Genomic DNA, 22,980 nt, shown 5'->3' on the forward strand with positions numbered 1-22,980 from the left:
CTTGCAGTTTCTTTCCTCTAGTCCTGTGTCTCTCAGGTCTCGGGTACCGCATATATCGCTAGTCTTGGTGGTTGCCGGGTCTCGCGATATTTCGCGCACTGCTGGTGATCAGCGAGGTACGAATTTCTTTCTCCTCACAGCTCGCTCGGCGGTCCTGTCAGCTGGCTGCAATACCACTCGCTCAATATATTCCAGTCACAGTCGTCCATTATACCAATTTATCTTTTATTCATGTGATTTTCCATCTATTTTCCTGTTACTTAGCCTATGCTGCCATCAAGTGACTGATTTTGGTATTCTTTTACCACATACTAATTTCTATATATTTTCTTCTCTTTCAGTTTTCTCTCACCCCGTGCCCATATTATCATTATTAACTACTCTCTCTCACACACACACACACACACAAATATATATATATATATATATATATATATATATATATATATATATATGTATATATACATATTTTTTTTTTTCTACTACAATTGATATATAATCCAAAGAAGGAAGCAGCACTCCAAGTTGCAAAAAGCAGTGTGTTTATTCAGCCATCAAGTCAATGCGACGTTTCAGCCTCACAATGAGGCCTTTCCCAAGCCTCATTGTGAGGCTGAAACGTTGCATTGACTTGATGGGTGAATAAACACACTGCTTTTTGCTACTTGGAGTGCCGCTTCCTTCTTTGGATTTTACGTTGGAAGGTTTGGAGTTTGAACCTGTTGAAGCTGAGCACCCACCTGGGACTTGAAGTCCATTGATACAGTGATTTACCATTTTACCATATCTAATGAGGATTCACAATTTGATGTAATTGATGAATCTCTTATCCTGTCCTTAGTGGACCAATCAGTCAACAAATCTGTTCAGTCAGCTCTAAGGACTGCCATGTCCTCTATAACGGATGTAATAGCTAAATTTGTTGCCCTAGCTATGTCCCGCTCTAATCCTCCTAAGTTTCCTAAAGCTGGTCCCTGTACTCCATCAGATCAATTTTTTTCCGCAGAGGACTCTACCTCAAAGATGGCTGTTGGGTTCAAAAAATTAGGGAAAGCATCCCATAAAAGGCACTTTACTACCGATCCTATTTTAAAACACCACAAGAAATCTAAAAAGATAGAGGACCAGGATACTATTCAGGTTTTTCCTACAAACGGTAATGAGGATGCTTCCATAACGCATCCCATACCCTCCGCTAGGGAGGAGGTTGATCATAAACGGGAAGACACTCAAGAGCAAGAGGCCATAGAGGATACACTAGATCCAGACCTCCAACAGGTAAGTTCACAGAGCATACATTTTTCTATAATTTCACTGGGAGGAAGGATAGCTCATTTTATCCAAAATTTGTATTATTGCTCCCGATGTCTGGAATCTAAACACAGTATTAGGTTTCCAGATATAATTCGTACATAACCTGATATAGTCTCAAGATCAGAATCTCATAGACAAGGAAATCAGGGAACTCTGTTCCAAAGGCGCAATTGTACTGTTGCCTCCTCAAGCTCCAGGATATCTGAGCAATCTTTTTCTAGTGAAAAAGAAAGACAGAAAATTCAGACCAGTAATAAACTTGAAAACCGTCAACAATTTTATATAATCCCATCATTTCAAAATAGAGGGCATTCACCTGTTCATCTTCTTTTGGTAAATGATTGGTTGGAAAAGATAGATCTCAAAGACGCCTACCTGACGGTGCCTATGCATCAGGACTCTCAACCTTACCTTCAATTTTTATGGAAGGAAAAGAAGTGGCAATTCACTTGCCTACCATTTGACCTGTCACAAGCCCCATGGTGCTTTACAAAACTTCTCAAGCCTGTATTGGCAATACTGAAAACTCGTGGTGTTCGTCTAATCATTTGCTTGGATGATATTCTCATCATGGCACAGACACTACCCTTAATACATCTTCATATTTAATGGACTCTTTCACTCCGAGGCAGCCTAGGTTTCATTATCGATACAGATGAGCGAATCGAAGCTGCCAAACCCGAATTCGTTACGATTTTCAGGAAATATTCGATTTGCAACGCATGCTAATATTGCTGCGATTCTACCACGCAAATCGCTTCATTAAACTCTGTTTACTGCAGTACAGGCTTTAGGGCATCTACAATGGCGGATCCCCATGTCAGTACATGGGGCAAGGAACGCTGGGAAGGCGGGAAGGGAAGTAGGCGGGATGACCCTGAATCACATGCAGGATGCAGCCTATCAGCAGCCAGTCACCCCTGTGATGTCACAGCCCTATATAATCGGCAGCCATAATTCTGGCTCCTCACTTCATTACAAGACACTGCATACAGATAGGATGGACATCGCTGTGTGTGTGTTACACAGAAAAGCCCATTCCAGCAGGGCTTCACCTCCTAGTCACATCAATGTTCTGGTGGACAGAGAGCAGTGTTTTTTTTCACTGAATAGGATTTTTACTGGAGCCATTAACCTCCCAGTTACTTTCTTCAGCACTGTATTACAGAGAGGGGCAGATAGCTGTGTGTTGCCTCATACATTTCTGTGTCTTTGTTCTACAACAACTCATCTGCTGGTTATACTAGTCTGTAGACGGTATAATAACCAGCAGTCCATTCCTAATAGTCTGTGACAGAGTGCAATTTTGCGTTTAGTACACAGCTTTTTTGTGCTGAAGCACTGTTGTGTACTGCTGGTGTTGTGCAAAAATGTTTTTTTTAAGCGTACTGTACCGCATTTTTCTGCCCTCATAAGTGCATACCACATACGTACATCTAAGTAGTGTATTATTTTGTGCCTGTTAATCTGTCAAGGGCCTACATACTGTGAAAGAACAGCCAAAAGTAATCACTGGCTGGTGTTTTACTCCAATACGTTTATTAAGCGCATTTTTCTGCCCTCATAAGTGCATACCACATACCTACATCTAAGTGGTGTAATATTTTGTACCCGTTAATCTGTCAAGGGCCTACATACTGTGGAAGGACAGCCAAAAGTAATCACCGGTTGGTGTTTTACTCCAATGTGTTAATTAAGCATACTGTACTGCATTTTCTGCGCTCATAAGTGCATACCACATATCTACATCTAAGTAGTGTACTATTTTTTTACCTGTTAATCTCTCAAGCGCCTAGAAACTGTAAAAGTCCAGGTCAAAGTAATCACCAGCTAGTGTTTTACTAAAATACGCTTTTTTAAAGGTTCTGCACCGCATTTTTCTGCCCTCATAAGTGCATACCACATACCTACATCTAAGTAGTGTACTATTTTAAACTTGTTAATCTGTAAAGGGCCTAGATACTGTGAAAGTCCAGACAAAAGAACTTACCGGCTGGTGGTGTACTCAGATACATTTTTAAGTGTACTGTAGCGCATTTTTCTGCCCTCATAAGTGCATACCACATGGTCAAGGGTCTATATCCTGCGAAAGGACAGTCAATAGTACACACCTGCTGCTGTTCTAGACAAATACTGTTTTAAGAGAATTGTAGTAATGAAATTTCAATTTCAAAATCCTTAATTTCTATTTCAAAATCTTAAATTTCAATTTCAAAATAATAAATTTCAATGGTCTCCTCATGCTTCTACCAACTCCTGGCTGTGCCATTTAGACACTATATGGTCTCCTCATGCTTCAGCCAACTCCAGGCTGTGTCATTCAGGCAATATATGGTTTACTGCTGCTGCTGGGCATGGATCTGGGAATAAAAATGTTGTTATGGTAACACTAGCTACCCAAAATCTTCAGGTTCAATTTCAGAATTCATCTTTTAATCTTAGGGATTGTCAAGCTCTGGTGTCTACTCATGCTGCTGCCAACTCCAGGCTGTGCCATGCAGACACTATATGGTCTCCTTATGCTTCAGCCAACTCCAGGCTCTGTCATTAAGGCAATAAATGGTTTACTGATGCTGCTGGGCCTGGGTCTGGGAATAAAATGTTTGTTATGGCAGCACTGGCTACCCAAAATCTTCAGTTAAAATTTCAGAATTCATCTTTTAATTTTAGGGATTGTGAAGCCCTAGTGTCTATCATGCTGCTGCCAACTCCAGGCTGTGCCATTCAGACACTATATGGTCTCCTCATGCTTCAGCCAACTCAAGGCTGTGTCATTCAGGCAATATATGGTTTACTGATGCTGCTGGGTCTGGGCCTAAAAATCTTTCATGGTAGCATTAGCTACCCTAAATCTTAAATTTAAATTTCAAAATTTGTCTTTTAATCTTAGGGATTGTGAAGCCCTAGTGTCTCCTCATGCTGCTGCCAACTCCAGGCTGTGCCATTCAGACACTATATGGTCTCCTCATGCTTCAGCCACCTCCAGGCTGTGTCATTGAGCCAACATATGGTTTACTGATGCTGCTGGGCCTGGGTCTAAAACATTTTTATGGTAGCACTAGCTACCCTAAATCTTCAATTTAAATTTCAAAATTCATATTTTATTCTTAGGGATTGTGAAGCCCTGGTGTCTACTCATGCTGCTGCCAACTCCAGGCTGTGCCATTCAGACACTATATGGTCTCCTCATGCTTCAGCCAACTCCAGGCTCTGCCATTAAGGCAATAAATGGTTTACTAATGCTGCTGGGCCTGGGAATAAAATGTTTGTTATGGCAGCACTAGCTACCCAAAATCTTCAGTTTAAATTTCAGAATTCAACTTTTAATTCTAGGGATTGTGAAGCCCTAGTGTCTACTCATGCTGCTGCCAACTCCAGGCTGTGCCATTCAGACACTATATGGTCTCCTCATGCTTCAGCCAACTCCAGGCTGTGTCATTAAGGCAATATATGGTTTACTGATGCTGCTGGGTCTGGGCCTAAAAATCTTTTATGGTAGCATTAGCTACCCTAAATCTTCAATTTCAATTTAAAAATTCATCTTTTAATCTTAGGGATTGTGAAGCCCTAGTGTCTCCTCATGCTGCTGCCAACTCCAGGCTGTATCATTCAGACACTATATGGTCTCCTCATGCTTCAGCCACCTCCAGGCTGCGTCATTCAGCCAATATATGGTTTACTGATGCTGCTGGGCCTTGGTCTAAAACATTTTTATGGTAGCACTAGCTACCCTAAATCTTCAATTTAAATTTCAAAATTCATATTTTATTCTTAGGGATTGTGAAGCCCTGGTGTCTGCTCATGCTGCTGCCAACTCCAGGCTGTGCCATTCAAACACTGTCACGATGCCGGCTGGCAGGAGGTGGATCCTCTGTGCCAGAGAGGGATGGCGAGGACCGTGCTAGTGGACCGGTTCTAAGTCACTACTGGTTTTCACCAGAGCCCGCCGCAAAGCGGGATGGTCTTGCTGCGGCGGTAGTGACCAGGTCGTATCCACTAGCAACGGCTCACCTCTCTGGCTGCTGAAGATAGGCGCGGTACAAGGGAGTAGACAGAAGCAAGGTCGGACGTAGCAGAAGGTCGGGGCAGGCAGCAAGGATCGTAGTCAGGGGCAACGGCAGGAGGTCTGGAACACAGGCTAGGAACACACAAGGAAACGCTTTCACTGGCACGATGGCAACAAGATCCGGCAAGGAAGTGCAGGGGAAGTGAGGTGATATAGGGAAGTGCACAGGTGATCAGACTAATTGGAACCACTGCGCCAATCAGCGGCGCAGTGGCCCTTTAAATCGCAAAGACCCGGCGCGCGCGCGCCCTAAGGAGCGGGGCCGCGCGCGCCGGGACAGGACCGACGGGGAGCGAGTCAGGTACGGGAGCCGGGGTGCGCATCGCGAGCGGGCGCTACCCGCATCGCGAATCGCATCCCGGCTGGAGGCGGTATCGCAGCGCCCCGGGTCAGTGGATCTGACCGGAGCGCTGCAGTGAGGAGAGTGTAGCGAGCGCTCCGGGGAGGAGTGGGGACCCGGAGCGCTCGGCGTAACAGTACCCCCCCCCTTGGGTCTCCCCCTCTTCTTAGAGCCTGAGAACCTGAGGAGCAGACTTTTGTCTAGGATATTGTCCTCAGGTTCCCAGGATCTCTCTTCTGGACCACAACCCTCCCAATCCACTAAAAAAAAGGTTTTCCCTCTGACCTTTTTGGATGCCAGAATTTCTTTGACGGAGAAGATGTCCGAGGAGCCGGAAACAGGAGTGGGAGGAACAGATTTGGGAGAGAAACGGTTGATGATAAGTGGTTTAAGAAGAGAAACGTGAAAGGCATTAGGAATACGAAGAGAAGGAGGAAGAAGAACTTTGTAAGAGACAGGATTAATCTGGCACAAAATTTTGAAAGGACCAAGATAGCGTGGTCCCAACTTGTAGCTAGGGACACGGAAGCGGACATATTTAGCGGAGAGCCATACCTTGTCTCCAGGGGAAAAAATGGGAGGAGCTCTTCTTTTCTTATCCGCGAACTTCTTCATGCGTGATGAAGCCTGTAAGAGAGAATTTTGGGTCTCTCTCCATATGATGGAGAGGTCACGAGAAATTTCATCCACAGCGGGCAGACCAGAGGGCAACGGGGTAGGGAGGGGGGGAAGAGGGTGACGGCCGTACACCACGAAAAATGGGGATTTGGAGGAAGATTCAGAGACTCTGAAGTTATACGAGAATTCGGCCCATGGAAGAAGATCTGCCCAGTCATCCTGGCGGGAGGAAACAAAATGTCGTAAATAATCACCCAAGACCTGGTTAACTCTTTCTACTTGTCCATTGGATTGAGGATGATATGCAGAAGAAAAATTTAATTTAATCTTGAGTTGTTTACAGAGAGCCCTCCAGAATTTAGACACGAATTGGACGCCTCTATCCGAGACGATCTGCGTAGGCAACCCGTGAAGACGAAAAATGTGTACAAAAAATTGTTTAGCCAACTGAGGCGCTGAAGGAAGACCAGGAAGAGGGATGAAATGTGCCATTTTGGAGAATCGATCAACGACCACCCAAATAACAGTGTTGCCACGGGAAGGGGGTAAATCAGTAATAAAATCCATACCAATCAGAGACCAAGGCTGTTCGGGGACAGGCAGAGGATGAAGAAAACCAGCGGGCTTCTGGCGAGGAGTCTTATCCCGGGCACAGATAGTGCAGGCTCGCACAAAGTCCACAACATCCGTCTCCAGAGTCGGCCACCAATAGAAGCGAGAGATGAGTTGCACAGATTTCTTGATGCCTGCATGACCTGCGAGATGGGAGGAGTGACCCCATTTGAGGATTCCGAGGCGTTGGCGTGGAGAAACAAAGGTCTTTCCTGGAGGAGTTTGCCTGATGGAGGCTGGAGAAGTGGAAATCAGGCAGTCAGGAGGAATGATGTGTTGCGGAGAGAGTTCAACTTCAGAAGCATCCGAGGAACGAGAGAGAGCATCGGCCCTAATGTTCTTATCGGCAGGCCGAAAGTGAATTTCAAAATTAAATCGGGCAAAGAACAGAGACCACCTGGCCTGGCGAGGATTCAGCCGTTGGGCAGACTGGAGGTAGGAGAGGTTCTTGTGATCGGTGTAAATAATAACTGGAAATCTTGATCCCTCCAGCAGATGCCTCCATTCCTCAAGTGCTAATTTAATGGCTAGAAGCTCTCGATCCCCGATGGAGTAGTTCCTCTCCGCCGGAGAGAAGGTCCTAGAAAAAAAACCACAAGTAACAGCATGCCCGGAAGAATTTTTCTGTAGAAGGACAGCTCCAGCTCCCACTGAGGAGGCATCAACCTCCAATAGGAAGGGTTTGGAAGGGTCAGGTCTGGAGAGCACGGGAGCCGAAGAAAAGGCAGACTTGAGCCGTTTAAAGGCGTCTTCCGCTTGAGGAGGCCAAGACTTGGGATCGGCATTTTTTTTGGTTAAAGCCACGATAGGAGCCACAACGGTAGAAAAATGTGGAATAAATTGCCTGTAATAATTGGCGAACCCCAAAAAGCGTTGAATAGCACGGAGTCCGGAGGGGCGTGGCCAATCTAAGACGGCAGAGAGTTTGTCTGGATCCATTTGTAGTCCCTGGCCAGAGACCAAGTATCCTAGGAAAGGAAGAGATTGGCATTCAAACAGACATTTCTCTATTTTGGCATAGAGTTGATTGTCACGAAGTCTCTGAAGAACCATACGGACATGCTGGCGGTGTTCTTCTAGATTGGCAGAAAAAATCAGGATATCGTCCAGATATACAACAACACAGGAGTATAAAAGATCACGAAAAATTTCATTAACAAAGTCTTGGAAGACGGCAGGGGCGTTGCACAGGCCAAAGGGCATGACCAGATACTCAAAGTGTCCATCTCTGGTGTTAAATGCCGTTTTCCACTCATCCCCCTCTCTGATGCGGATGAGATTATAAGCACCTCTTAAGTCCAGTTTGGTAAAGATGTGGGCACCTTGGAGGCGATCAAAGAGTTCAGAGATGAGGGGTAGGGGGTAGCGGTTCTTAACCGTGATTTTATTAAGACCGCGGTAGTCAATGCAAGGACGTAGGGAGCCATCTTTTTTGGACACAAAGAAAAATCCGGCTCCGGCAGGAGAGGAGGATTTACGGATAAAGCCCTTTTTTAAATTTTCCTGGACGTATTCAGACATGGCAAGAGTCTCTGGGGCGGATAGAGGATAAATTCTGCCCCGGGGTGGAGTAGTGCCCGGGAGGAGGTCGATAGGACAATCATAAGGCCTGTGAGGAGGTAGAGTCTCAGCTTGTTTTTTGCAAAAAACATCCGCAAAGTCCATATAGGCCTTAGGGAGACCGGTCACAGGAGGAACCACAGAGTCACGGCAAGGGTTACTGGGAACCGGTTTTAGGCAGTCCTTGGAACAAGAGGGCCCCCAACTCTTGATCTCCCCAGTGGACCAATCCAGGGTTGGGGAATGAAGTTGAAGCCAGGGAAGTCCAAGGAGAATTTCAGAAGTGCAATTGGGGAGGACCAAAAGTTCAATCCTCTCGTGGTGAGATCCGATGCACATTAGAAGGGGCTCCGTGCGGAAACGTATGGTACAGTCCAATCTTTCATTGTTTACACAATTGATGTAGAGGGGTCTGGCGAGACTGGTCACTGGGATGTTGAACCTGTTGACGAGAGAGGCCAAAATAAAATTTCCTGCAGATCCGGAGTCCAAGAAGGCCATAGTAGAGAAGGAGAAGGCAGAGGCAGACATCCGCACAGGCACAGTAAGACGTGGAGAAGCAGAGTAGACATCAAGGACTGTCTCACCTTTGTGCGGAGTCAGCGTACGTCTTTCCAGGCGGGGAGGACGGATAGGACAATCCTTCAGGAAGTGTTCGGTACTAGCACAGTACAGGCAGAGGTTCTCCATGCGGCGTCGTGTCCTCTCTTGAGGTGTCAGGCGAGACCGGTCGACCTGCATAGCCTCCACGGCGGGAGGCACAGGAACGGATTGCAGGGGACCAGAGGAGAGAGGAGCCGAGGAGAAGAAACGCCTCGTGCGAACAGAGTCCATATCCTGGCAGAGCTCCTGACGCCTTTCGGAAAAACGCATGTCAATGCGAGTGGCTAGGTGAATGAGTTCATGTAGATTAACAGGGATTTCTCGTGCGGCCAGAACATCTTTAATGTTGCTGGATAGGCCTTTTTTAAAGGTCGCGCAGAGGGCCTCATTATTCCAGGATAATTCTGAAGCAAGAGTACGGAATTGTACGGCATACTCGCCAACGGAAGAATTACCCTGGACCAGGTTCAACAGGGCAGTCTCAGCAGAAGAGGCTCGGGCAGGTTCCTCAAAGACACTTCGGATTTCCGAGAAGAAGGAGTGTACAGAGGCAGTGACGGGGTCATTGCGGTCCCAGAGCGGTGTGGCCCAAGACAGGGCTTTTCCAGACAGAAGGCTGACTACGAAAGCCACCTTAGACCTTTCAGTGGGAAACTGGTCCGACATCATCTCCAAGTGCAGGGAGCATTGGGAAAGAAAGCCACGGCAAAACTTAGAGTCCCCATCAAATTTATCCGGCAAGGATAGGCGTAAACCAGAAGCGGCCACTCGCTGCGGAGGAGGTGCAGGAGCTGGCGGAGGAGATGATTGCTGAAGCTGTGGTAGTAACTGCTGTAGCATAACGGTCAGTTGAGACAGCTGATGGCCTTGTTGCGCTATCTGTTGTGACTGCTGGGCGACCACCGTGGTGAGGTCAGCGACAACTGGCAGAGGAACTTCAGCGGGATCCATGGCCGGATCTACTGTCACGATGCCGGCTGGCAGGAGGTGGATCCTCTGTGCCAGAGAGGGATGGCGAGGACCGTGCTAGTGGACCGGTTCTAAGTCACTACTGGTTTTCACCAGAGCCCGCCGCAAAGCGGGATGGTCTTGCTGCGGCGGTAGTGACCAGGTCGTATCCACTAGCAACGGCTCACCTCTCTGGCTGCTGAAGATAGGCGCGGTACAAGGGAGTAGACAGAAGCAAGGTCGGACGTAGCAGAAGGTCGGGGCAGGCAGCAAGGATCGTAGTCAGGGGCAACGGCAGGAGGTCTGGAACACAGGCTAGGAACACACAAGGAAACGCTTTCACTGGCACGATGGCAACAAGATCCGGCAAGGAAGTGCAGGGGAAGTGAGGTGATATAGGGAAGTGCACAGGTGATCAGACTAATTGGAACCACTGCGCCAATCAGCGGCGCAGTGGCCCTTTAAATCGCAAAGACCCGGCGCGCGCGCGCCCTAAGGAGCGGGGCCGCGCGCGCCGGGACAGGACCGACGGGGAGCGAGTCAGGTACGGGAGCCGGGGTGCGCATCGCGAGCGGGCGCTACCCGCATCGCGAATCGCATCCCGGCTGGAGGCGGTATCGCAGCGCCCCGGGTCAGTGGATCTGACCGGAGCGCTGCAGTGAGGAGAGTGTAGCGAGCGCTCCGGGGAGGAGCGGGGACCCGGAGCGCTCGGCGTAACAAACACTATATGGTCTCCTCTTGCTTCAGCCACCTCCAGGCTGTGTCATTCAGCCAATATATGGTCTCCTCATGCTGCCAACACCTCCACACTGTGTCATTCAGCCACTATATTGTCTCATCATGCTGCCATCACCTCCACGCTGTGTCATTCAGCCACTATATGGTCTCCTCATGCTGCCAAAACCTCCACGCTGTGTCATTCAGCCACAATATGGTCTCCACATGCTGCCAACACCTCCACGCTGTGTCATTCAGCCACTATATGGTCTCCTCATACTGATGCCCCCTCCACGCTGTGTCATTCAGCCACCATATGGTCTCCTCATGCTGCCACCACCTCCCCGCTGTGTCATTCAGCCACTATATGGTCTCCTCATGCTGCCAAAACCTCCACGCTGTGTCATTCAGTCACTATTTGGTCTCCTCATGCTGCTAACACCTCCACGCTGTGTCATTCAGCCACTATATGGTCTCCTCATACTGATGCCACCTCCAGGCTCTGTCATTGTGCCACTCTGTGGCAGTGATTCTAAGAACAATGACTGTAATCTGCATGTCATTCTGAATAACAGTATTATTTCACTACCCCAGCACACTCCATATGCATATTAGAACATAGTAAAGTGTTCTACACCCTTATTGAGGCTCTTTGTAGGCCAGAAATAGCCGTTTTGAATATAGATTGGCCGCAAATAAATTTGGATCAAGCTGAATTTTTTCGAAAAATTCTGTGAATTCAGCCTGGAAGCTTTGGTCTGATTGGTGCTTGCAAAGGGAACTGGATCCCTTTCATGCACCTATAACTCAAATGTAACATTTTTTATCTGCCTCTTTCGATAATGGGAAAGCTTACCAAACTATCAATGTTTACCATCCGGCTATAGCTTTCTATCATGCTCCTGTTAACACTATGCCCATAGGGAAACATCCTTTAATTTGTAAATTAATGAAGGGTATCAAAGTCCGTCGTCCTCCCCGTCCTACATATCAATCTACTTGGGATGTTAATATAGTTCTTCAGCTTAACCAGTCTGGGGTTGACAATGATATTCTTTCTCTTAAATGTCTTTCCTATAAAATCACTTTGTTATTATGCCTTATTTCACTTAAAAGGATATCGGATGTTAAAGCCCTGGATATATCTAAGAAACAATACACTCCTACTGGAGTTCTCTTTCCAATATACCAAAGAACAAATACGAATTGTCATTCCGTCTTCTATCCTGCTTTTATTGTTCATAAACAACTCTGTATTGTCCAATGTCTTAAATCTTATGAACAAAAGACTGCTCCCTTGTGTACAAAGGATTCTAATCAACTACTGATATCTTTCTGCAAGCCTTACTGCCCAGTCACTTCAGTCACTTAGCCAGATGGGTGAGACAGACAATGTCTTTAGCAGGCACTGATACTTCCCTCTTTGGGGCTCATTCCACAAGAGGTGCTATGTCCACCAAATTAAGTGTAGCAGGAGCATCTTTATTTGACATTATGAAAGCAGCCAATTGGTCTTCCGAATCCATCTTTAAGACTTTAGACCGGACCCACATGTTTCCATGTTAGCTCTTTAATTTTTCTCTTTAGTTTATGTATATATATATATATATATATATATATATATATATATATAACTAAATTCCCCTGTTGCTGATTATTTACCATTTATACAGCAGTGCCGGGTTCTGTATCTACATTTTGATATATATATATATATATATATATATATATATATATATATATATATATATATATTATTGAATATTAACTTGTATTTTTATTATAATGTTATTAGCTTTAAATTAGCATAATGGAGCCTCCTAGTATTGTAATAAAATTGGAGATTTTCCTATCCGTGGTGATGAAAAATATACATTTTATTAAAGACATGAGGTGAACATTATCCTACCCTATTACCCTTACCTGGTACTGTTATATTTTCTCTATATTTTTCAGCCTAATTCTTCTCTACAGAGAGACCTGTCATCCATTGTTTCTTCAAAGTCGAATCAGTTCATAGATTCCTCTCGGAAGGATTCCATCTTCATATAGACTGTTGCAGTAAGCCACCGAATTTTCTTCAATTTGTTCTACAATTCTGTCACCATTTAAACCTATAATTATTTTGTTCCTCGCATCAAAGAAGAGGAAGTGCTTTACCTGGACACACCTTATATCACCTGTGTTGACCATTGATTGGCTAATGTTCACACCTAATTTGCATATCATATTTTTTTCTCTAAATGATATTGTTAACCCTTGCTGCTATGTTTTATCAGTAAAGAAGAGTTAGCATAATGTTAGCATAAAATCTATATTTTCCGTCACCACAGATAGGAAAATCTCCAATTTTCAACCTGTTACCTTTTGGGTACTCCAGGATATCAATTTGTTAACAGTGCGTTGTTTTAGGAGTATCACACAGCCGAACGTTTCATCTACTAGCATGCTCACCACATACGTTTGTAGTTACTTGCAACAGATAAATCCTGAAGTTCAGGGTCATATGTCTAATTATTCACAATGGCCTTAGACCAATATCACATATTTTTATTTTATATATATATAGTATAGTATTGTGATTTATCTTTGCTATTGCACAGTCTCAAATTAGATTCACTATGTGCCGTTATTTTCCACACACCTCTTGTCTTAACTTCAAGATATGAGCTGAATAAACATACTGTGATTTGTTCAAACTCTCCAAAATGTTTGCACTGAATGGTCTCTAGTCAGAAACATAATTATCAGTCCTTTGTACGTCAGTATTATAGAGTGCTGTTCGGACTCATAAAGTGCATACATATTATAATGCCAGATATCTCCATTTTTAACCACGGGTTTTCAATCCCAACATGTTATACATCCGTTAGGCTGCGCAATCTGCGTTAGTGTAATAACATTACAGTCTCTTTAGTAGGCAGTTACATGTGATTAGTTATTGGTTAAGAACCTGATGTTGATCATAGGTATTTTCTTAGATCGGTCCGATGCGTTTACTTGCCAGAAATCCTCAGGAACCTTTTACAGGCTTGTTTTACACCATCTTTTGTTGTTTTGATGTCCGACACTGACGGGGGTCATCAAAACAGCAAAAGATTGTGTAAAACAAGCTTGTAAAAGGTTCCTGAGGATTTCTGGCAAGGAAACACATCAGACCGATCTAAGAAAATACCTATGAACCACATCAGGTTTTTCTTGGTAGGACATGGATCCCACCCACCAGGCTTCTCTTTGTAGGACATGGATCCCACCCACCAGGCTTCTCTTTGTAGGACATGGATCCCACCCACCAGGCTTACTTGCTGGGTACAACCAATCTCATAACTGTACGTTAGCACTCGTACGTTCCTATGTAAGTGATTCGGAACTCCCTTCACCCAGGTGCCTACTAATGAATAGGTAATCTTATCTTCAGGAGCACTGTGGTTCATTCTGACTTTACTATCAGGTATTAATAATGTAGCAATGGAGATATTCATGAATATATGGGGATATTCATAAACAACGATTCATTTTTACAGAAATATAAATCAACTAGCAGAGAACCAAATCACTTGTGCCGATGTGTATATTTTTGTCTTTGCTTACATAGACTACCTTGCTTATGGACTTTTAACCCTTATAGCACTGCACCCTTTACACCCTTGTGAGTTAGAATGGCTTATGGGTTAAATATAACTTGAATAACCTATGAATTCATTTAACCCTTTGGGTTTTACTGAATCCACCCAAAACCTCCATTTAACTTCTACTTGTAAAAGAGTTTTGTCCCAGTTGCCTCCCCTCACTGGGGGTAAGACAACTTCTAATACTTGTACCGTAAGTCCTTCTGGACTACCTTCATGACATAGAGAAAAGTGGTTTCCTACTGGTGTGTCCCTTCCATTTCTTATATGTCAGAGGTGCTCCTGTACATGTTTTTTGAGCGTCCTGTACCTTTGCCTATATAATTACCAGAATAGGAGCAACCCAGCAGATATACAACTCCTCTAGTGTTGCAATTCGCCAGATGTCTTATTTAAAATGTTTCTTTTGTACTCGCACTCTCACAGTAACTACCTTCCTTAATGAAAGGGCAAATATTACACCTACAATATGGGTAAGTGCTTTTAATGCTTGCCCTCCGCCAAGTAGCTTGGTCCTTTACTGGTTCAAAACAACTTTTGGTAAGTCTGTCCTTCAGGTCTTTCCCCCTCAGATATGTATTGGAGGGGGTTTCAGGCAACACCGATGATAATATTTTGTCCAATCTTAATATTTCCCAATACCTCTGTATTATCTCTCTCACTTGATGGGGTTTCTCATCATAGTTGCCTATGATGTGGATGACTTCTTCTCCCCCCATTTTTGGTTTAGGGCTTAACAATTGTTCCCTGGGACTTTTTAGGGCCCTATGATGGGCTCTCTTTAGGAATTTATTGGGGTAACCCCTTTCTCTCAGTCAGTGTCTCAGTTCTTGTGCTTTATTCTCAAATTCTGTGAGGGTGGAGCAATTACGCCTCACTCTCAAATATTGTCCTGTAGGTATACCCTTCTTCAGTGGGAGAGGATGATAGCTCCCCTACTGAAGAAGGGTATTGGTAGCTATATCTTTTCTATATAAGGTAGTTTGAATTGTGTAATCCAGCATTAATCTCACTTTAAGATGCAAGAATTCAATCTCATGCTTGCTGATGGTATGAGTAAATTTCAGATTAAGAGTGTTATTATTTATTAACTGTACAAACGACTCAATTTTTTCTCTGATGAAGTCCACACTAGCAAAACAACATCTATGAATCTTACCCATAGACTGATGTATTCAGTCCATTCAAACATTCTGTCTGTGATTACGGTTTGGTTCTTCTGACAAGGAACTATTTTCTCTTTGAGTGACGGTCCTTCCACCAGCAGCGCAAAACAGCCATGGGGAGCCCGACATGGTCATGTGAATAGCACCCAAATGTGATGCTTGTCCAGGTGGAGTTATAGAAAGTACACTGGAGTAATTACACTTTTCATTGAGGGTAGAATAACTTTTGAGAAACCATGTTCAAAAATAAAAAATTAGGGGTCTTATATTTACATGTTTGCTTCTGAACAGCCACCATCTTGAATTTTAGATCTTACCCTGCTTTCTTTCTCTCTATAGTTTGCTATAAATCCCATGATACTTCAGCATAATGTTACATGGAAATTAGAGCCGGGACCATCTCTACCTGCTGTCCGGACACTTTGACAATTCTCTCCCCTATAGTCTTTAGAAACCATAAGTACACATTTAGGATGGATCACCTAAATGGCAACTCCCTTTAACCAAATATGTGATCATATCACCCAAATGAAGAGAAGAATTTCAGGAACTTTCAGATAGAAAGGGATAATAAAATAGGATAATACATGATTGCTGACCAGCATCTGCCAGCTATTTTCACAAAGTGTACCTAATTAAAGCTCTAGTTAAGGTTACAAACATTGTCATAGGGATACACATAGATTTATGAACTTCAATTTGTGTTATATGTATGTATATGCAAATGAGCAGCAAGGGTTCAGAAGGCTGGGCAAAACACATTAAGTACCCAGCTTTCGGCAAGTCTGAGTGCTGGATACATGGGTGGGGGGGGGGGGGTTATTTATCAATAATGGTCTTGGCTAGATCATTTTTGTTATTTGTCTAGATGCGTTTTTTTTTTTTTTTTGGAGGAGCTGCTCCAAATTTATCATATTGCCGCAGTGACTGTGATAAATTTCGCGCAGATCTGCACCAAGATCATTTTCATTTTCAAATCACGTCCCTCCTGCTTCTGAGGAGCTTGTTGGTCTGTGTTTGGCTTCATTTGATTTTTTTTTTTAAAGCCGAGGAACGTGCTCTCGAATCACCCAAAGTGCAAGAAAAAGTGCAAACGTGTTACACTAAAAAAACGTGCACAAAGGATGCGGTATATCGCAAGCCCTTCTCCGATAGGAGAGAGGCCCCCAACAAACCTTACCCTTCGCCTCCGGATCAAAAGGTATCTGCGAGGTTCCAGGTTCGATGTCCCTTTTCGCCGAAGCTACTAGGGGACCACAAATGCTCCCGGCATCCCCCTTGGCGTTAGCCAAGGTATCTGCTCGCAGAGCCGATAACGGTAGGTACCCTGCCAAAGCAGGAGTACCCGGGGTGTTTGCAGGGAGGTGCGGAACCTAATGGCCACACACACACCTCCCCTAGACCGCCAGGAGGGACACCCAGAAGGGCTACCGCATCCTGACAAATCCTGTGAACACACAACAAGCAAAAAGTGACACAGTGAGACAAAAAATAAATAAATAAGTGAATGTGTGAAGATATACTGCCCGGACATCCGGCCGGATCTATAAAAATGTCTCTGATCCTAGCCAGAAGGCCGGGACTCAAGAGGTGAGTGCCACAAGGTGAAGAGATTATGGTGCTCGTGCTTCAGCTCAGTCAGCCAGTACTCCCAGTGAGTTTCGGCACCTCGGGGTCACCACTCCCCGAGGCACAAAAGTACCTCGGCTCTAGACCCTCTCAGCCTCATGGAGAGACCCGGAGGGAACAGGTCACATCGGGGCAGCCGTCGAGCTGATTCCTCAGAACCAGCCCCGGAAAGCGCTGGTACACCTGCATCCTCCATGCAGCACCCATCCCCACCAGCCCCATACCAGCGTAGTTTGCCACCGGCATGAAAACTGATAAGAACAGATACCACACTTGATCTTAGCCAAAAGGCCGAGAAGTGATTTAGTTGAACAGGTATTTTTTCTTTTTTACCTTTTGCCTTTTTTTTAAATAATATTATCATCCCTTTGTCGGATATTTTTTTTAAACTTTGGCACATGAAATTGTGAGATGTTGGCCATTGCTAACAATCTTATTGTTTCTTACATCTCTACCATTCCTTTTATTGCACCTGGTTTGTAAATGGTCTAGCAACATCAAAAGGTCAAAATGACAGATTTTAGAACTTTGAAAAAAATATAAACGGAAAAAACAAACAAAACCCAATTAGCGTGAAAATAACAGAAAATCGCAAATGTAGACCAAAAAAAAAGCAATAGAACATGAAGATAAATAACACCCATGGTACAATGGAGGACTGAAACAAAGCAAACAGCTTATGAATAAAATTGCCATTAACAAAATGCATCATTATATACTACTTACAACCTAAATATTTTCCATGATATCATTAATTCTGGTAATACCTAAAACGCTACAGTGCCCATGTAGCGTCAGCAGTCAGCTCCCGCTGGTGTATTCATTTACTGGCTTTCAGTGTGTGCTCCACTCCTTCTCCCTGGACACTGCCATGCTGCTTCTTCGCCTGCAGTTCCTGGTCTGGTCCATAGGGTGCTCACAACTTCTCTTTCTGCTACTAAAAGTACCAGAGCGCGTACTCCTAATCTGTCCTCCACCTGTTCTTCACTATCATTACCTATTTAACCCCTTAAGGACCAAGGGTTTTTCCGTTTTTTGCACTCATTATTTCCTCCTTACCTTTAAAAAATAATAACTCTTTCAATTTTGCACCTAAAAATCCATATGATGGCTTATTTTTTGTGCCACCAATTCTATTTTGTAATGAGATTAGTCATTTTACCCAAAAATGTACGGCGAAATGAAAAAAAAATCATTGTGAGACAAAATTGAAAAATAAAGACGCCATTTTGTAACTTTTGGGGGCTTCTGTTTCTACACTGTACATCTTTCTGTATAAATTGCACTTTCTCTTTATTCTGTAGGTCCATACGATTAAAATGATACCCTACCTTTAAAGGTTTGATTTTGTCGTGCTTCTGAAAAAAATCATAACTACGATATAACTGACCAATATAACTTTTTTATTTTTCCGCGTATGTTGTGGTATGAGGGCTCATTTTTTTGCGCCGTGATCTATAGTTTTTAGCGGTACAATTTTTGTATTGATCGGAATTTTTGATTGCTTTTTATTAATTTTTTCATGATATACAAAGTGACCAAAAATATGCTATTTTGTACTTTGGATTTTTTTTGCGTGTACGCCATTGACCGTGCGGCTTAATTAACGATATAATTTTTATAATTCAGACATTTCCGCACGCGGCGATACCACATATGTTTATTTTTATTTACACAGGTTTTTTTTTAAATGGGAAAAGGGGGTTATTCGAACTTTTATTAGGGAAGGGGTTAAATGATCTTTATTCACTTTTTTTTCTTCACTTTTTTTTTTGCAATGTTATAACTCCCATAGGGTGCTATAACACTGCACACACTGATCTTTTACATTGATCAATGGTTTCTCATAGGAAACCATTGATCAATTATTCTGCAGCTTGACTGCTCCTTCCTGGATCTCAGGCACTGAGCAGTAATTCGGCGATCGGACACCAGGACTCAAGGTAAGGGACCCTCCTTCTGTGTCACAGCTGTTCGGGATGCCGCGATTTCGCCGTGGACATCCCGAACAGCCCCCTGAGCTAACCGGCAATGATTTACTTTCACTTTAGACGTGGCATTCAACTTTGAACGCCGCGTCTAAAGGGTTAATGGCGCCCGGCACCGTGATCTGTGCCACGCGCTATTAGCCCCGCATTATAGAACGGGAGTGGACTCAGGACGTATAGGTACGCCCTTGGTCCTTAACAGGTTAAAGGGATATTCCAGGAATTTTTTTTATTTGACTATGCTGCTACAGGGGCTGTAATGTTAGTGTAGCTCATAATATAGTGCCTGTACCTGTGTGTGACGGTTTCCTCACAATTCTTCTGTGATTTTCACCCCATTATTAATTTTTAACAGCATACAAAATGAATTTTGTCTCAGATTTTCCCAGATTGCAATGCGGCCAAGACCTTACTCACTAGTCAGCTGATGACAGGGAGCCTGTCTGCTTCAATGGGTGGAGCGATCGCATGGTGGGAGAGAGATCAATCTGCAACTAATGCAACAGCTGTAGGCACCCTGATTGAAAACCACAGGTCTTTTGAATGGATGCAGCTCATTTATGTTTCAATGGGTGGGGTGGCTGATGTGTGGGAGGGAGGAAAATAGAATTGTGGGATTTGTAGGCAAAAAAAAGAAAAGTCAAACAGGAAATACCAGTTCACAAAAATCTAGCCACAGCATTATGGTAATCTCACAACATAGCCATTTAGCCCCAAGACAAGCGCAGATCCTTCCTAAGCATGTCCATTACTGTCTGCCAGGTACATACTAAAATCACCTTATGGAGGATAACCCCTTTAAGGCTGCTCCACTCATTTACCTATGCCTGAACAATATTGTGATTTGTCCATGTGATTCTGTGTTTGACCCATGCTTGACCTTTTGATGGTCTCTCCCTGACCTTTCTGTACCATATTGGCTCTTCTGTGCTTGGCCCAGACTGCTGATTTTGAACCTGTGCCACTTGCCACAACCCTTCCTTCTGTTCCTGACCAAGCCATCTTGCTGCTTGCCCATTGTCTACACTCAGACTCTGACTTGCCTTTGCCTGACCCCTTTCCCCCCGACCACTCTTCAGAATCAATCTGGTACCTTCTAGCAGCTATGTCCGGCTCCCACACCCAGAAGTGGGATAAAGAGTGTGTTATGTGATAAGCATTAGGCCTGGGTGCACGTGCTATCTCTACAATTCTATAGCTACACCACTGGTAAAGATCCTCAAAGATGGAAATGTATGGTGCAGCAGTGTGCGGTATAAATCAATGTGTGCCTCCTGGCAGGTTAAAGGAGTACTCTGGTGCAGAGTATTCCTGCTCCGTCCTGCCCAGGCTGCAAAAAAAATGAAAATAAACCATCTCTCACCTTCCTGGGTTCCCGCGGAGCGCCACTACAGCTGATCGGTCCTCCGGTCCACCTCCTTCATACCTCCGTGTGAACGAAGCGTCACATGGTGCTCAGCCTATCGCCGGCCGCCACGATGTTCAGCCTCGGCCCATAATAGGCTGAGCGCCATGTGACGCTTCATTCACATGGAAGTATGAAGGAGATGGACCGGAGGACCGATCAGCTGTAGTGACGCTCCGCGGGAACCAAGGAAGGTGAGTGATGGTTTCTTTTCATTTTTTTTTTTTGCAGCCCGGGCCGGACGGAGCAGGAATACTCTGCACCAGAGTACTCCTTTAAATAATTGCTCCTAAAGCAAAAAAACAATGATATAAATAAATATTAAACAGAACTAAAGAAAGAATCATAATATTTTTCTTTCTCCCAGGCAAGGTGTGAAACACTCTGGATGGTCCCTAGCACGCACCGAGTAAACATTTTGTCTCAGAAGACACGGTAATATAAACATACAATGATTCATAAGAGCATAATTTCAGTTCAGCCATATAACGCGTAATTGAATTTGCTAAATGTACTATAGATAGCAATCCCAGTCAATGTATTCAGTAATCACAGTGCACTCAATTATATTCCATATTGACTCACTGCAAGCCCACAGAGAGGTAGTTACATTTCTATAGCATTGTAGTACGCATTATAATTTTACTAAATCATATGGTGTGGTTCCTTTTATACCTGTCATTTAGCTCCTATTTACCTTTATTTGTATCCACAGTTTGCTGAATGTATTGTTTATGGGGATGCTGAAAATATGTATTTGGAAATGAAATTTGGAGTTTATTAGTAGTCTCTGGAATTATATGGCTGCGGAGGAGTCAGCGAAATATTCATGATGAATAGGAGGAGGGGCTGTCATATGCATCCAGGGTCAAGGAGTAGGCAGTAGTCCAATCCCACCCGTTCCCACTAACATTCACACAAACCCTGTCAGACCTGTCAGTCAAGAGTCATTACAGGGTCTGACTGTCTCACACAGCTTTCCCAGGCTCCTGAATGGCACATTTGCTTAGTACAGCAACTACATGGCAGCCATTTCAGCAATTACTGTATTTTTCGCCGTATAACACGCACTTTTTCTTCCCCAAAACTGGGGGGGGAAGTTAGTGAGTCTTATACGGCGAATACACACCTATCGCGGCGGGCCCTACGGCCATCAACGGCCGGGACCCACGGCTAATGCAGGACATCACCGATCGGAGTGATGCCCTGTATTAACCCTTCAGATGCAGAGATCAAAGCTGACCGCCGCATCTGAAGCGAAAGTGACACTAACCCGGCTGCTCAGTCAGGCTGTTGAAATCGCGGCGTCCCGAGCAGCTTACAGGACACCGGGAGGGACCTTACCTGCCTCCTCGGTGTCTGCTCTGGCCCGGGATCCCCTGCATGGCCGGCGCTCTCCTTCGACGTCATCACGTCATCGCGCACGCCGTCCCGTCATCCAAAAGGAGCTGCGTGATGACGGCGACGGAGAGCGTGGATCCCAGGGAAGAAGACGTCCAGTGCGTCGGGGACACCATGGGACGCGGCGACAGCGATGGAGCGACATCCAGGGCAGCGGTGATGAGCGGTGACGGGTCCGGAGCGGCGGGGACACGTGAGTACTACCTCCTATACCAGTGGTCTTCAACCTGCGGACCTCCAGATGTTTCAAAACTACAACTCCCAGCATGCCCGGACAGCCAACGGCTGTCCGGGCATGCTGGGAGTTGTAGTTTTGCAACATCTGGAGGTCCGCAGGTTGAAGATCACTGTTGGGTTCAGAATCTTTTTTTTTTCTAGATTTTGCACCTTTAAAATTGGGTGCGTCTTATTTGCCGGTGTGTCCTATAGGGCGAAAAACACGGTATTATATGATTTATCAAGTTTGCATGTACATAAAGTGACTCAGCTACAAGCCAGATAAATCAGATATTGTCACATGGCTTTTCTATGCTCCTGAATGACATTTTTGCTAATAGCTCCTGAAGGGCAAATCTGCACCACCATAGAAATGTCACTACTGTAGCCAGTGGTCTGGCTGATGGGCAGTTGGGCGCTGTTTATACATGATTATGTACTGGCTGGGGAACAGAAGTCAGTGGCCGTTGTACCCGTAGTACATACGCAATTATCCTCCAGTCCTACTCAGTGCCGCACACTAGTACCAAATTATAGAGAAAACATCAAGCGGCTGAATATGCACAGTGAACACAGTGTGATGCCGACTCCGGATGAGCTCAGTCTGCTGGGACTCGGGACAGGAGGGGGGTGTTACATGACTTATAGAGGCCTGGTCTGCGGTGAGTGAATGCGCAGAATTTTAGGGACCTGCAGGCATAGCCCGTGACCATCCGCAACAACCTCATTACCGCCCCCAAGTTTTGTATTGGGGATCCCAATCCCGAT

The 22,980-nt window shown here is 44.7% G+C and overlaps 1 protein-coding gene, 1 long non-coding RNA gene and 1 other non-coding gene across 3 annotated transcripts in view; 1 reads left to right on the forward strand and 2 right to left on the reverse strand.

Annotated features, from left to right (window-relative positions):
- Positions 1–22,980, reverse strand: part of STK32C (serine/threonine kinase 32C) — a 377,838-nt gene that overhangs the window by 165,912 nt on the left and 188,946 nt on the right. The gene's annotated exons all lie outside the window — the stretch shown is intronic.
- The window catches only part of LOC130281608 (uncharacterized), a 58,073-nt gene that overhangs the window by 4,279 nt on the left and 30,814 nt on the right, over positions 1–22,980 (forward strand). Inside the window, exon 2 of the long non-coding RNA XR_008846053.1 lies at positions 20,963–21,030. This is a non-coding gene — a long non-coding RNA (uncharacterized LOC130281608). The remainder of the gene's footprint in view (positions 1–20,962; positions 21,031–22,980) is intronic.
- On the reverse strand, positions 17,319–17,505 carry LOC130283556 (U2 spliceosomal RNA). Its single transcript, XR_008846737.1, has one exon. It is a non-coding gene; the product is annotated as a U2 spliceosomal RNA (small nuclear RNA).

This window comes from Hyla sarda, chromosome 7 (assembly GCF_029499605.1).
Source record: "Hyla sarda isolate aHylSar1 chromosome 7, aHylSar1.hap1, whole genome shotgun sequence".
Classification (NCBI taxonomy): Eukaryota; Metazoa; Chordata; class Amphibia; order Anura; family Hylidae; genus Hyla; species Hyla sarda.